Here is a 14,501-nt window from a genome sequence, read left to right on the forward strand (position 1 = left end):
GTTTGCGAATAAACTTTGTCCAAACTAATACAGACCAAGTTTGTCTGAAACATTTAATGAATGTGACTGTAATACATAAAATTAATTAATGTTAGAATATTTTACGCCTAGAAAAATTACAGTATCATTTGATCTTCATTAAAAATAAGAGTTGGCAGAGTTTATTAAAAAAGACAAAAATCCTTCAATACTTCATAAATGTTTATGCGGCCTTCCACTTCTTTTTTGCTGAGTGTGCTACTCTACCTGCTAATTACTGCAACTGCTAAAAAACACCCTATTTTTTGAATATCAAAATATACAATGTAAAGACACACGGATTAAGGAAGCTGTAGAACACAGTGATGAGATTTTCAACTCCTCAAAGTAAAATTTATGGTAGGTCTGATCTCAGCACTGCATCTTCATCAAAGTCATCAGGTGATTAAGTGGGAACCGGACAAAGAACTGCATTTTCAGTTTAGCCTTCATTAAAATTCATAAATAAAATTAATCAGAAATTTCAGCCCTTCCTCCACAGTTCTTGCTAAGGTACTTCACATATTACCAGCTATCTCCTTGATTTGCTCTCTCTCTCTCTCTCTCTCTTTTTTTAAAAAAAATACTACCTACAACAACTTGTAGGCACAAATCAGAAACAAAGAGAAAAACTACCAGAAGTTTCTAAACCGAGAAACTTATTTCCAACAGAAACTGTCAGTGGAAATAAAATACATAATCTGTATTTCTCTTTCAGATATCTTCCATTGTACACAAGGATAGAGGTTTCACTTGGAACAAGTAATTTTCTTACTCATTCTTTCTTTTCCAAGTTGGTCCCAATCATTAAAGAGACAGCAAATGTATTCATGCATGCAAAAAAATTTGACAGCTGTTTCCATCTTATGACTGGCTCTATCAGGCTTTGATTAGCCTTAGCAAAGAGCCAGATTCACTATAGGTATTAAACAGAGCTGAAAAGGCAAAAAAATTCTTAATCATTATTTGATATGTTAACTACAAGCCCCATTTGTTTTCATTTGGATTTCACACTAATATTCTATTGCAGATTTGGTTTAGCACATCCAGTCTGTTTTGAAAATGGGTGCGTTTTTATGAGATTACACCAAGACTCGTCCTCTCGCAGGTCCCACAATTTAGACCAGTGTTAGTCAACAGATTTTGGCCACTTTCAGCAATAATAATGAAGACAAAAATAACCTTCCCCTTCCGTAAAACAGTATTACCGCTTCTTACACTGCTGAAGAGCCCCAAGCAAGCTGAGAGGCACAGACAGAGAAAAAAGATGATACAATGAACAAATAAAGTCACATTTGAGATGAGCAGGCAATCTTAATATCAAGATACCTAAACTTTTCATAATTTTTAACCAGTTATAGGAAACAGAACAGAAGGGAAAAGGAAAAAGGAATCAGAGTAGGCCATAATGTCAAAGCACAGATGAAAAAGACTACCATAAGCTCCATCCACTTATGAATGCTGAGGAATAGTCATATCATGCATCTATAAACAGATCTATAGATAAATATAAACAGATAATATAGATATTATAAACAGATTTACTGGGTATAAAGGCAATAGTCTGGATTTCACACTTTGCTTTTCTAAATAACAACAGACTTTAGATGAACTGGTCATAACAAGCATTTAGTATTTGTGGTCAGACTTTTATGCTAAATGACATTCTAAACATTAGTACTCTGGAACTAGACTGCCAATTTAAAAAAAAAAATGAGATATTTGATAAACCATAAGAAATTCAACCAGAAACTGAAGATGTACAAAAGGGTGTGGGGTGAGGGGTGAAAGACAGTGCTTCAAACAGAGCAGTGACTATTGCTAGAGATGTATAATAATCCCAACACAGTCAAACTGAGCGAACTTTTCACCTTAGTGTTAATGCACATAAATAGTACTACCCCTTGGAACAAAGACAAGATAGATAAATGACCATGGGTAAGTAATGCCGAATCAGCCAACAAAAAGTTCTCTCCACCGATGTGGAAACAAATTGCAAATGTCTATGAAATTAACATGCCATTTGAAATTACAAAATACCTACTGTTATTATTATTCAAGAAGAGCAAATGTAGAATTTGTTTACAAGAGAAAACAGAACATTAGCTGAGGAAAAAAAAGTACAATAGTCTTCACCTGGCAGTATGAAGGGCCTTTCGAACAAATTTTGAAGACAACAGAACACGAGATTATGAGATTATGGTTCTGCCAAAGATATTAGTCTAAATTTATGGTTTATGATTTCTGTTAATGCAATATACTGCACTTCATTTGGCTAGAAAGGTTCTCATTTATCTGGCCTTCAACATTTGATATAATGGCTGCTTAATTCATTAGTGGAAGGTGCAAAAGATCGTCATTAGCAAAATATCTGGCTAAGTAACAACAAAAGGTTGTTTATACATAGAAAGCTTTAACATTTGAGAGCTTATCAGCTGAATTTTTCTGAAAACCTAATTAGAGGATTTGCCATAACAACAGATGACATACAAATAGGAAATACTACCATTTTGGAAGACAAGATCAGAACATGCGTAAGATTTGGAATAATAGAATAAATGAAAATAATAGAAATAGAATGAGTCGTGTATAACTTCAGGTGCAAGCCAGGAACTTTTCATTAGGGAACGACCAAGAGCTCCGACGTAAAGCGGCGACCAAAGAAACAATGATGAATTACCACTCTTGATCAGTGTGCTAAAAAGTCATCATACTCTATTTCCAGTAGCAGTGGTGTACAAGCTTGATTACAGCATTCATAGAAGACAAATCACAACTACAAAAGCCTTTACAATAACCAGGTGAGTTGATTCTAACAAGAAATGCCTAAGGCAGCACCATTTCTTTAGACTACATAAAGCAGCCACTGAAAAGGAGTATGACAACCTCCTCCTGTGTTTAGAGTCTGTAAAGTCCCAAGAGAGGAAACTCATCCCAACAGATAACTTCCCGAAGAAAGGGCTGTTTTGGTACAGCAGCAAACAGGAAAACTTTCAGGCTGAGTCAGTAGAAGTATCTTTGCAATCAAAAATGACGTTTTAGAATGAATTGCCAAACAAACTGTGGGAATAAAGTAGTCTAGAGATTTTAAGGATGAAGCAAAAAAAAGCTCTAAAAGGAATTATGTGTGCACAGATAGTAGCAGGAGCATAAGTCACGTGATCTTTTCAATCCGCTGTACCTAAAGCATCAATCTGCAACTCCTTATTGATGGCATGTCTTTAAAAAGGGTACGTGACAAAATGGGGAATGAGAGTGCAAGAAACCAGTTATTGGCACTTAGTCTGCTGCATAAGTTACAGCATGAAGAACACAATTCCTGGGTACATGTAGTAGTGAACTAAGCCTGTACCTTTTGAGCAAGCGTTTTTATTTTCAAATGACTTCTAGTGCAGATATGACCTTTATATTTATGAGGAAAACTGTCCTTCCAAATAATAATTTTTTGTTTAGAATATTTATCAAGACAAAAATATATTAGAAAGTGTACGATCAGGTATGACTAGTCTAGATTTTTCTTCATATAATATTTTAAATTCAAAACTCTACAATCAATTAGCAGTGTAATTCTAATGCAAAGTACTTCCCAAAGAAGTAAATATCAGATAGAAACAAAGCATATAATCTACTCCCATAACATTATTGTTAAACTTCAGCTTTCCAAAGACACATCATGTGTCCCAAACTCAAACCATTCTTTATATTTTGTCCATCAGCAAATGGCATGTAGAGATGGAATGACGATAATAACTTTACAATTGTAAATATTTAGAAACAAGGCAGGAAAAGAAACATTTTCTAAAAAGGTAAAATTAATGTAAATGTGTCTTTGCATGTGCAATACTCTTGTAGGAAAGACTGCAATAGTATTACACAATCTTCAAGCCTCCCTTTGTAAAACATAAAATCAAGATTTAAAACAATAATAATCACTATGTGAAGGACTAAAAGTTGCAAGTACAGTTTTACACAAGTCCTGTTATCCCTGACTGAGTCTCCCTTTTGCTTTGTATGTACATTTAAGTTTTTTGTCACCCTCCTTACATGGAAATCTCTCTTTGACAAGTACTTAAGATAAGAAATGTTGAAAAAAAAAAAAAATCAAGATGCTTTGCTGTTCTGTATGCCTTACATTGCTTGTATCCACTGTATGAGAATTTGCGTAAAAACAGTTTAAGTACTTAACATGGTGCAGAGATAAAGCTCATCAAACACATCAGGCCTTTTACCCAACACAAATAAGTATACAGAGCTGACATTTAACCTACCTCTGGAACACAGCAGAAAGATTAAGTATCTTCACTTTTAAAAATAATTATTTGAAACAGCCTGCTTTTGCACTGTATTATGACTACATCCGACATAGATGTAGAACTAAGATTCCTCAGTATATGTAGGTAATTTATTTTAGCATAATCTGTACACTGCTAAATTAACCATGAGGACTGCGTTATAAAGGTAGAAAACAAACACTTGAGAACGATGAAGAATGTTTACTTTATCTTATTTTTCACAGAGCAAATGCAATCCTTCACCTGCTTCTGTAGCCATTTTCTCTGTTTCAACAGAGTTCCTCTGAAACAGAGGAACCATTTCAACATGGAGATGAAGATAAAACACTTCCCTTTGCTATCACTGCTGCTATCACTGCTAGCACCTTATGAAATATGACTCATAAATGTTTGTGAATGGCTTTTAAAGTCATTCTTGCAATTAAAAGAGCATTGTAGAAAGACCACACTAGAAAATATGTGGTAATGCTCTGTTTAGGGACTAACCTGAACCATGAAAGAGAAATGTACATACAATCAGAGCTCTTTCATAGACTTTACATAAAGCTGGGAATATTTAACTTCTTGGGTTGCCTCTGTTTCGGTAGGCATTCCTGAACTTCTGTGGTAGTGGACAGCTCTGATGATTTCAACTTCGTGGCAGTTCTTTGTTTCTCTCCTCTGAATAATTGTACTGAATTGTCCTCAAAATAGGTCAAAATAGGTCCTTATGTTTTTGAAGAGGACAAGTATCAATTTTCCTGAAGCCAAACTCAATTCTTATGAGCTATTTTTAAAGGATTTTTAAAAATATTTAAAGTATTTAAAGTATTGAAATATTTTAACTTCCTTTCTCCCCCCCCATTACAGTACCCAAAGAAAGAACAGATTTAAGTGAGGTCATAAAGTACATTTGAAAGAGGTTTTATCTAAACATTGCCTCCAGATGTCAGCTATATTTCCATGCGCTAAACTAACAGTCATGTTCTTCCCAGCTCGAAATGTTCAGTGCATAACTAGAGAAGGGATTCAGAAATACAACTTTCTGATTTAGATTGGAAGAACTAGAAACTCGGTGAGACCAATTTCAGTTTCTTTGTGGTCTCCATTGCATGAAGTTTTACCTCAGCCTTCAGCATATAAGCACCCACCAAAAAGGTGGAGTAAGAATGTTCTAGCAGATTTTTTCAGGACCTTCCTGATGACTGCTTTTTCAGTTTGCACTAGAAAGGAAGCTATTTTGATTAGAACAGAACTCAGTAACTACTACTGCTTTTAAATGAAACACATGAACTGCAGTAGCACTATTGATGGTAAAATGAAACAACAAAACAGCTTAGGCTTTTTAAGTTACTTGAGTAACTTAGGCCTACAGAAACTGCACTTCACTTGAAGCCACAACAGAGCTCAGCCCGTGCGTCTAAAACATGATCCACCTCCTATCTCTTTGGTTTCTTCCATTGAGATTCACAGCCATGGCTCCAATAGGCCCTGGGAACACGCTTTTGTTTCTGGAGTGTTTTGCTGCCTTCCCTTTTACTTGTCTGCACCGATTACTACAGGAATACCCATGTATTTTACCGGTGCACTTTTATTTTCCAGTAAAGGCAATACCCACATGTACTTTGCAAAACTTCTTGTAATCTTATTATTACAAATATACTAAATGTAAACTAATCTAAGTTAATAAAAAGTGTAAGTATTGCACAGCCATTTGGGCAAAAGTTTACAGGAACTTCCTGGGAAATTTTTCATAAATTTGGGCCCTTAGTGAAGAGGGTCCAGTCAAATACCACATTAGGTAACACATGCTGTCTACCTGCCTGCTTCTCCAAATGGTTTCAAAATTATACTTCTATTCACATCTTGCACTACCCTGTTTTGCTTTGAACTTAAGTACTTTTCATAAGTCTCATGTGTGTCCTGTATAAACTTTTAAACAAGACTTTTTATTCATAATCAGTACCAGAATTTTTAATTGCAATATATTCACTTACAAAGGTCAGTTTTCAGTGTCTTTTGGAAAGGGATTTTTTGTATTCTCCTCATATATTTGCATTTTATTCACTTGCTAACTTTATTTTGCATGCATAATAAATAATTTCAGGAAGCAGTCTTCCTCGGCATTTTGCACTAGAATACAATCTCATGGCTGTTATTTACTTTTTAATTAAAGGAGAACAAGTTAGGACAGTATGACTGATAAGTGAACCTACACCTCATGTCAGTTTACAAAACAAGGCAAATCCTTGCTTACATACCAATTAAGCTCATTGTTTATGATAACCTGATCTCAGGCTTACATAAAGTTAATAGAATGAGAAAAAAAGTGCTTTGTTGTACTGGTAGGTTATTGAAAACAATTTTTGAAATGCCCACACTTTTTCACTTTCAGAAAATGTCACAATGGTCAAGGTCTACTTCAGCAGGAATGCATTTAGTTGAAATGCATCAGCATTACCCCTGGGGCCTCATTCTGAAAGGACTTATGCCCCTTGCAAGGATGGCTTTCACTAAGCTTAAAAAAATAGGCTGTAACGTGGATTATGTAGGAACAAATGGGAAGACATTGCCTCTACGTGGGAAGGAAAAGATTGTGCAGCTCAAAAAAGTGAAAGAAAAATGACCATATGATACCTAAATAATTAAATGCATCTGTAATCAAGTTGTACTGCTACATTTCAGTTACAGTACTAAGCAACTTTTAATTTATGTGATTAGTAGATACATAAAGGCAGCACAAAAACGTCAGCGCTTTTAGCATTAGAAAATAATTTTCTTTTAAAAATTGCTTATAGTTGAACAACTGCTCCAATATTTTAGGGAAGAAACCTGTCTTGTGAACTTACTTTGAGGAAGGGGGATTTTTTACATATTCTTGCTGATTTTTTTTTTTTTACTATTATTCTTTAATCTTGTAGTGACAGTATTCAATTCATATTTAAATTATTCCAAGTCCTAAAACAATTTTAGCCAATTGTACTAATTGATGTCACAAAAAATAGGAGATTTCAGTGTCAGAACCAGAAGTGACCAATGTTGATTTTAAATTCATTTTGAGATGACAATTACAAAGTCAAATAGGTAACAAAGAAACCTCTCTGTGACACATAACAAAATATTCATCAGATGGTAATTGCTTTGCATGAGCCTTTCTACCTTTTAGAAGAAAACTTCTGTAGTTGACCTTTTCTTATTACAGAGTTTGCAAAAAAGAAAACTTTTTAAAAATACATTTTATTTTAGAGAAAAAACAACTGTGTGCCCATATGACAGAGAACCAATTATCTTTCATCAATTGGCTTACTGAATTCTTGGCCAGCTCATGACAGCCCTATCAGTGTATGTTTACTTTTATCACACATTTAATCTCAAAAAAAATGGAAGCAATTAGTTCAGACTAAACTGCCAAACTTCATTTCTTAGCATGATACCTCACAATACATCCAGTTTGGAAAAAAAAAAAAAAAATTAAAAATTCCTTCAAAGAATCTCTATTAAACTTCCTTTTTGTGATTTAGCTTTTTCAGTAGGAGTTGAAAAGTCAAGCGTGCTATTTCAGGACTTTTCCTACTAAGAATGTGTACACAGAAAACTGCCATGGCAAATGTCAAGCTGTAACTTGTCTTTTTGAATCCTTTCTATGCAGATTCCAAAGTGGCTCTGAAACCTACATTGTTTTCCATGATGACTAACCAATTTCAGGTGGACTGGACAAGTATGGAATTTGAATATAACATAGACATCAAAACTTAACAGAATTTAGAATGTGTAGCCCAAGATGTTTCCACCAGGAAAACTACTGTTGACCCTCATACATCACAGGATTTACCTGGACTCTACTGACTAGCCCAAGTCCTACTGCAACCATGGAAAACTTCACTCAAAACACTAATTATTACAGAGTATATTGTTACAAAAATACTGAAGATAGCAGAAACCACATGTAGTTTCAGAATTCATTTATAGTGTAGAGCCCAACCTTGAATACAAATTTCCTCATTAATACATAATCATTCCATTAGGACAGAATTTAATCATCAAACTTGTCCCGCCATTACAGTCAAATACCCTTCCATTTCACAATAGTTCTACAGGCAATTCTCCTCCTTGCTATCAGATTCCTGAACAAACCTTATACTAAAGAAAAATTTAGTTGATCATCTAATTGAATTATTTCAGAAATGCTTTTTAACACTGCAAGTTCTACAAAATATACGAATATAATGTTACATAGCAATTAGTTTGAGATAAAGAATATTACAGGTATTTTCAAAATTAACAAAAAATACCTGCTTTTTGAAATAAGAATATTTTCTCCAAGGAAAAGGCAAGTTGAATTTGCATAAACAACTATCCAAAGTTAACACTTGTTACTGTTCAGTAAATAGTCCCCAAGAAACCTACTTTTAAGAGAAAAGAATCAATTCTTCTGCCTTTCTTCACCTGTAATTATTTCACTCTCAGATTCCACAGAGCCTAATATTCCCCCCCTCTTGACGAATTACCTCATTAAATCAGTTTACTTGTAAGGTACCATATGCCATATTCATGAACAAACAGATTTTTTTCCATTGCAAAATTTTAAAAGGTGAGATTAAATTTTAAGTTGTAATTTCTAACTTCCTGTCCATGCTTACATCTATTTGCATTTCTCTGGAGCTGGTTTTGGCCCATATTAATAACATTTACAGTAATTTTTACACCCTCCCCCCTTCTCAAGATTGCTTCAAACTCCTGCATAAACAGATCTTAAAAAATTTCGAACAACTCATGCATAAATGCTTTGAAGAAGAAAAATCAAACCTCATCCTGGTTCTATAGATGCTCACATTTAAGCATAATGTAAATCTCTATCTGATTTTTTTTCTGTGAATATTAATGACCTCCCAAAGGAATTGTAACACTTGCCTCATTGGCATCCAGCACCATAAACTAATAATCTGTAGAATGTAAATAAGCACCAAGTTTTATCACACCAGGTACACCGTGCAATCACTAGGCAATATATAAATTGAAAGGATTAAGGCTAAGACAGTTACAAAGTAGTATGTATCTCATAATAAACTTAGTATGGATTTCTGTTTATGCTAAAGGACATAGAAGGAAGACGTAACAATCAGGAAAGCACAGAATCATTAGAAAACTGTGGCAAAACTAACCTTCTTGAATTGTATCGTGCAACAGTCAATGCAAGTGTAACAACAGTTCACAGAAACACAACAGAATTATTGATTATATGATATGATATATATGATAATATATTATATATATTAAATATATGATACTAGTACATACCAGTTTGAATAAATAGCATATGAATTCTTATGTAAGAGAGTACTTGAAAAGGGAAAGTAGGAATATCCATCAACCACTACACTAGCACAGAACTTCATTTCCATTATCTTCATCTGCATTAGGGGAGAATGTTAATATGTCTTCAAAACAATTAATTCAATACTAATTGGGACTGAGGAAGCTCATTCTATCTTTTATCCTAATACTGGTAGTTAAAAGGTGATTTTAATTGCCATAGTAATCAGATATAATGAAGAGCAAACCTGTTTCTGATTAAATAACATTTGCATCAGAATTACTCTCATACGCTTTTCAGCTCCTAGAAAGCCATCTTCAGTTCTTTTTTTCTCTCTCTTGTTCAGATATGCACATGGAAGCAATGCTGCAAGAATTTTGCAGATGTTGAATCAGATGGAAGTCATGAAAAACTATCTATAAATGTATCGTAGCCTGGTCTGCTACAGCCCTCAAAAAATAGGAAACACTGCTGAAAAAAAGCTATAAAGAATGTCCTCTTTCCATAGAGCTAGTGAATGCTAGAAAGGTGAAGGGACTGTTAAGCCCTTTTCCTACAGAATTCCTCTCCTGTAATGAGAAAAAATGGTTCATGATTTAGACTGTCGAATTGAGGATCACGAGGCGTGTGGTAAGTCATTTAGGTCTTTCTATGGCTTCATACTTCACCAGGAAAACAGGCATACAGAAGTACCTTTCCAGTCCAGGAAACATAGCAAAGAGATGCATAAATAATAGCAGAGCAAAAAGAACACCAGAAAGGACCAAATATTCCCAAGCCCTACAGCTACAAGTGAGGAGGTGGAGCTGCCCATCCACAGTACAACAGCTGCCTGAATGTCTTGCTACGGCTTTGACTGCATCACAGATTGACTGCACCACCGATCAGTGAGAGATGTTCAGGCACTACATAATGGGAAATCTGTATTAAGAGTAAGAATTTTTAAAATGGACTTTTTAATATTAAACAACAGGTCTCACTGTAAATTGTTTTAAGGTGTAGTTTGAAATCAACAATATATGAAATAAACACTTTTTCACTAAGAACAGTTTAAAATTTATTCTGAAAAACATTAATGTGAATAAGAGTGGAATTCCATGACACTATAAAAATTTTCCTCTCTTGGCCAAATTCAACCAATTTTGATAAGATTTTTAACTGTAATTTGTATTCAGTCTTTGAACAACCACTTATATATGGAACTTAATATTTTCCTCAAAACTGCTTGAGCATGTCACAGATAGGAAAAATGGTGTTAAATTCTGAAAATATTTCTCAGAAATTTTGAGGTGTTCCATAAATTAAGTACTACAAAATGCTTTGTCCATCATACCACTTTTATAGAAAGTCACAAAAGTTGCCTTTGACTCAAGCCATTACTCAGCCTTTGCTGTCCAATACAGGTCATTTGTATTGAGAATTTCATCCTAAATAATGCCAAATCCATTCACTACAACTGAAGAAACAAGTTCCAATAGAACTGACTTCAGGATAAGCCACAGGCTCAAAAGATTTTAGTGTCATCTAATATTTATTTTTGTTTAACCGAGAACCATTTAACCTTTCTCTATGTATTACTGTGTTTATTTACAAAAAATAACACACATTTATATAATGAAGTTTTCTTGAGGCAAAGAGAAGTGTACCTGTTGGGTAAGTTCCTACTGTAATTTTTTATTTTAGAAGGTATATGTTGATTTCATTACCTATCAGCCCACTTTCAGTTTTGCACAAAAAAAAACTTACATTTTTGAAATGTGGACTTGTTTATAGATTTAGAATTACTTAAGTCTGTATGATGCTGTCCAGTGTAAATCACTTCAAAGTTTATACAGAGTTGAGAGCTTTTCTAGATTTTTACTTTCATCTTTACACGTTTTGGAATGTTTAGCAGGATTTATATCAGTTTACACATCGTATTTAAGTGGCCTCTCAGTTACACAAAGCACAAAACACCTAACTGAGTAACCTGGTCTTTAAAATATTGGCAACACTGAAGTTACTTTATAAGTAGTAATTTTAAAGGACAGTCCTTGATTCTGGCCACACTGCAGTTTTCTGCTCTCTCAGTCACACCAAGAAACAGATATTAATTGTAATATTTAAATAATTCTAATCTGGATTCTCCAGTGGCCACACACACACACAAAAAGTTGTAGCTGTGTAACCAGGTAACAGAAAAAAATACTTATTATAGAACTACACACTAAGAGGCCAGAAAATGTAGGAACCCTATTGCTCTGACCTGAAAGGCTGTACCAATGCGTTAAAATCTTATTCTTGAAGATATAGCTAGAGAAATAACTGAAACAGAGTTAGGTTAAAACACCCTTTGGGTGAAAATCACCTTGTCAAAATGACAGCTTGAGAGGACATCTGCCTCCTTCCTCTAAGTCTTCTGTGTCACATTCACTTAGACAAATTTGCAAACTACTTATATAAGCAGCAATGAGCATACAGAAGTAGATGTATCAAGAAAAAAATAGTTACTGGGCAAAAACAGTTAATTGAATATCCATGTCATGGAATCCAGTGGGAATGGAGCTATTCCCCTGCCTCATACCATAGCAAGAGAGTTGTAATACGTGAAATGGATATTTCAATATATTTAAGTATTGGAAAAAATACTTTAGAAGTATTGAGCTAACTTTGTGTCACTGGTTTAGAAACATTAGTTATTTAAATGGCAGTTTCGGTGCATTTGGCCATGTAAGTTATTCACGTATTTGCAGCTTCAGTAAAAAAGAAATATAAGGCAAAATTGAACTTTAGTTCTATCTGTTGATAGGAAAAGTCTTTTACAATGAAAAGCAAAATGCTGTCAGTATACAGAGGCATCTGTGTTACTGCTAAGCATGATCTACTCCTCATCTGCTTAAAAAATTAACAAATGTAGACAGGTATGCACTCACCGACAGAGCTGAAGCAATTTAAGAACGAGTAGCTTTGTTCTGTTAGCTACAGCTTTTAAACACAGACCAATTCACTGACAATAGTATCTAAGTGGGCTTATACTTTTCAACAGCTAATAACACGTTAGCTTACATTGTCTTAAGTGGTAGTTTAAACTAACCTACCTCTCTCAGTATGTCTTCAAGCACACTGGTAGAGGGGAGGGTGGTGATGGGATTTTGAGTAAGGGGTAATCGTTCCTCTTAACTTCGGTGGGCCTTAGCTAGAGGATGATGGGGTTCTTCTCACCCCACTCACAGAAAAGTGCCTGTCCATATTACAAAGCTTTTTCTTTTTTTTTTGTCAGGTGACAATTATTAAAGAAAGATTAGTGAAATGCTTAAAGAATAGATTAGGAAAGTCTCATTAGACATTTCCATGAGCTTAACTTCACAAAATATAAAAAATGTATTTATGTATCACCTATATTTAAATTTTATATTTTGTTTATAATTAAACTGAAATTATTAGAAGAATCTTTATACTGTATGAAATTTAAGTTTATATATACAAAGTTCATCTATACAAAGCAACAGAGTTGTTCACTAAAACTTATGCTACAGTATATTCCATGCAGTATCACTGCCACTTCAAGTAAGGCCAAAAATAATAGGATCTGTGGTACCACTGCAGAAACCCTCCAAACCGGCCCTAGGGAAGTCACTTTAAAACCAACAGAAACCAATCAAATAAACAGCAAAACTCTGAGGCTTTGTGGCAAGGTTATGTATACAAACACATGAGAATTTTTTAAAAGATTCCCACAAAAAATTTGTTTTCTATCATGGTATTCTATTTACTGTACATTAATATAAATTCATTTTTTAAACTCAATGCAAAGAATGAAGTATGGGGAAAACCAGTTTATCACAATCAGCAAATACAATAGCAAATCTAATTTATGATTTCTTAAAATATAATTAATAGTACATATAAAGTGATCACAGAAGAAAGATTTTTCACTTGTAAATAAAGCTTTTCTCACTTGTCCACTTCTTTGTTTTAACAGTTTTAATATGGGTTGCCCATTTTTACCACATTTAAACAGTGAAATTACTGAGCAGGAAAAAAAGCACAAAGTTGTGACACTTGTATACATATATCAATAAAGATAAAACAGCACTACCTGCTGAAATCATTGTAAATATGATTCAGTCTGACAAAGTAACACTCAAATAGATGATATATTTGTAAGGATATATTGATACAAGTGTAACTGCAGGTTGTAGAGAAATGTGGTTGCCAAACAGGAAGGGGAGGCTGGCTTGCTAACATTCCTTGAGGGCTGGCCTGTCCATGCACAAGTCACAGATTTTTCACTAGTGTTGGGGAATTTACTGATATACCAGAAATACTGGCATTCTAAATATATGCAACACCAAATGGTATCGTAAGTACTACGTGAAAGTGTTTTTGCACTACGGCATTATCAGCGATGGAAATTCTGACCAGTACCTTGTCTCTCCATGGCTCTGTGTTCACCTCCACAGTCATCCTCTTAAATGTCGCAGTGAGTCTATTCGCCTGGTCTAGTATTTGTCCAATATTTTTCATCCTTGTATAAACTGACTTTACAGATGCTGTATATGTGCCCTTGAAAGGCAGCACTATTCCTAAACTTACCCCCATCTGATCAATCTCCAGCATAGCACTATGTTAGTTTGTCATAATTATATGGTTTTCTGCCACATCATCCTTACACAAAGTTAATACATCATCACATCTTCCATAAAGTTCATCATAACCAAAAAACAAAAATAATTTTGCAGTGAGTATGTACCTATTAGTCTGTTCAGTGGATAAAAAGGACAAGTGTTTTACAGCTGGGTCAGATTAGCAGACTAACACAAACTTATGGAAACTGAACAAAAAATTGCAGCCTCAAGTAATCTCTTGCACAATCCAATGTACAGTTTTACCACCTCTACCTGCCTTCTGGAGTCAAA

The 14,501-nt window shown here is 34.3% G+C and overlaps 1 protein-coding gene across 1 annotated transcript in view; it reads right to left on the reverse strand.

The window, feature by feature from the left end:
* DIAPH2 (diaphanous related formin 2) overlaps positions 1-14,501 on the reverse strand; it is a 249,543-nt gene that overhangs the window by 66,366 nt on the left and 168,676 nt on the right. The gene's annotated exons all lie outside the window — the stretch shown is intronic.

The sequence above is a fragment of the Pelecanus crispus genome, chromosome 13, assembly GCF_030463565.1.
Source record: "Pelecanus crispus isolate bPelCri1 chromosome 13, bPelCri1.pri, whole genome shotgun sequence".
NCBI lineage: Eukaryota > Metazoa > Chordata > Aves > Pelecaniformes > Pelecanidae > Pelecanus > Pelecanus crispus.